General features: G+C 32.4%; 1 protein-coding gene across 2 annotated transcripts in view; it reads right to left on the bottom strand.

Annotated features, from left to right (window-relative positions):
- The window catches only part of esamb (endothelial cell adhesion molecule b), a 49,852-nt gene that overhangs the window by 6,113 nt on the left and 40,862 nt on the right, over positions 1-2,877 (bottom strand). The window lies entirely within an intron of this gene.

Raw genomic sequence — 2,877 nt, 5'->3', positions numbered from 1 at the left:
CCGGTGAGTGGTGCAGGTGTCGCTCATTATCAATTACTCCACCGGCCTCGCTCCGTTCCCACGGCTCTCGGCCCCGCCCCCACTCGTCACAAACTGTTTTCTATTTTGATATATTTTAAAATGTAATTTATTCATGTGATGGCAAAGCTGAATTTTCAGCAGCCATTACTCCAGTCTTTACAGTAATTGTCAAATTGACTTTAATGTTCCTTTGTTAAATAAAAGTCAATTTTTTTATTTAAAAAAATCTTACTGTCCCCAAACATTTGAACAGTAGTGTGTTACATACATACATCATAGGAGAAAACAATAAAAAATGCCCACCACAGTGTGATTTCCACAGCCTTTCAAATGTTTTCTCCTTAACAAACAAGCCCAATAACGTTATTAAAAAGGGGCAAATTATCTGGGTTTTGTGGAAATGATGCCATAACTGTGGGACAGCCATAATTTGTGGAAAATTGAAAGTTCATTCATATTTTAAGATTGAAAGGGTAAAAAACAAATAAATCTAATTTGTACATAAAATGCATTTGAAAAACAGCAAAGGTAAATGAAGGTATGATAAAACGTTTTTTATGTGATAGTTTTTATGTGACCTTCATATAATAAAAAGCTTATCTTTTCAATAAAAAGAATAAATAACACTTTTGCCATAAAAGTTTACAAACTTGAAGAAGCTCCCTTGATGATGACATAGACAGTAAATAAGAGTATAATCCTTTGAAAATCCCTATTTATGAGAGCACTTTGTCATGACTGACACATATATGGGACATATGTGTTAAAGATCTGGCCACAATTATGTTGACAATACTATGCCTATTTTCACATGCATGACAAGAAGGATGAGAAATTAAAATCATAAAGGCAGAGAACAAACATTACATTTCTGCCATTATTACAGTGTTGACATAGATTGCAGTCGGACCATCTGCTGCTGTAGCTTCTGTCCACACACTGATTGGCCTGCAGCGATGAGCAGCCAAACTCAAATTCCTCAGTGACCCAGAGCCGAGGCCAGATGCCTAGGGACCCCAGTCTGGGCTTTACAGATTTCACAGGCACTTTTATACTAATGAAGTGTCACTTAAAATGATTGGCTTCATAAAATCAACACTTCAATGGTATGTTTATAAAAACCATGTTATGATGGCTGCTTCACTTTGAGTTGCTTCTACATTGAATAAACTACGAGATACAGGACTGATTTTAGCTCTCTAATAAGACTCACAAATAGTACAGCATCACACGATTCATAATTTCAACAATGGGATGGAACAAAAAAGATGAAAGGGGTAGGATGATATTTAATATGCTTTTAGACTGATATGCTTGGGATATTGAATGACTCTAATCTCACTGACACACACTGATACAAATGGCTGATTGCTAAAAATGCTTATCAAGCTTTAAGCTTTTTTATTGTTTTTATCCTTTTTGCATTTTTTTGTTGACAGAGATTTTGTGTGGATGGTAAACCTCACTCTTTGAAGGTTAAAGGTGCTGTGGGACTCAAAATAGTGTATATACGTTGCATGTTTTTCACAGAATGATGATCCACCACTGTCTTGACTGGAGGAGACGGGGAATGATATGAAAAACAAGGTGGGGGCGGGATCAGAAAATAACCCTTGCCAGATTCAAACCCTGCCAGGCCACATTTCAAACATATTTCTTTGTATTCATATCGTACCATATTTTAACAATGATGCTACAAAGATTATCTTTAAAGACTCAGTATTTTATGTGGCACCAGTCGGCTTTGAATTAACACCTCAGAATCACGCAAAAGTGAAATTCGTTTTTGATTATCAACAGCATTGTATTCACAGTCAGCCATTTATTAATTTATTCTTCAAGTAAAAATGTCCCATTACAAGGGCTTACAGATTTTTAAACGTTTCTTACTTTATGTGTAAAACGTCCTCAAAAAAATACTGAGTGTAGCTTTAAAAAACAATTATGCAACCATTCAAAAGTTTGGGGTCAGTAAAATAAAATAAAAAAATGCTGCATTTATTTGCTCAAAAATACAGTAAAAACAGTAAAACTGTGAAATGTTATTACAATTTAAAATAAATGTTTTCTATTTGAAAATATTTTAAAAAGGAAATGTATTCCTGTGATGGCAAAGCTGAATTTTCAGCATCATTACTCCAGTCTTTAGTGTCACATGATCCTTCAGAAATCATTCTTATATTCTGATAATATTCTAATATTCTGCTGCTCAATAAATATTTCTTATTATTAACAATGTTGAAAACCATTGTGCTGCTTAATATTTTTGCTGAATATTTTTTAGGACTGATGAATATAAAGTTCAAACAAACATTTTGAAATAGAAATGTTTTATAAAATTATAAATGTCACTTTTGATCAAATTAATGCATCATTGCTGAATAAAAGTATTTATGTCTTTCAAAAAAAATCTTACTGACCTCTAGTGTTGTTTTTGGTAACAAGTTTTTGGTAAGTTAGTTTTAGTCTAGTCTTTGTGTGAAGCTGTCATTTTAGTTTTGCAGAATATAATGTCATACAGATATTTTTAATATTATAAAAAAAAATGTGTCTATCAATGGTGGCAATCAGTAGGCTAATTTCTAATGAAGAGACCAATTTATATGACAGATTTTAATGTAGGCTTTTATTCATATGTAAACATTTTGAGATAGCTAGTTGTAATGGTAATTAAACAAAGTTTTGCTCACTCAGTGTATTTTTGATTTTACAGCTGGGTAATTTTGTTGCAGTAGCATGAGCTAGCTTGATTTAAAACTTTGAATTGAATAAAAAATAACAAGGAGGCTAAGCAGTTAATAATAAAATAAGAACAAATAAAGAAATTACTAATGATAGCACAAATAAAAAAAATCA

Source organism: Sinocyclocheilus anshuiensis, unplaced genomic scaffold (assembly GCF_001515605.1).
Source record: "Sinocyclocheilus anshuiensis isolate Anshui unplaced genomic scaffold, SAMN03320099.WGS_v1.1 scaffold891, whole genome shotgun sequence".
In the NCBI taxonomy this organism is placed as follows: domain Eukaryota; kingdom Metazoa; phylum Chordata; class Actinopteri; order Cypriniformes; family Cyprinidae; genus Sinocyclocheilus; species Sinocyclocheilus anshuiensis.
This window is presented reverse-complemented; position numbering and strand designations above follow the sequence as displayed.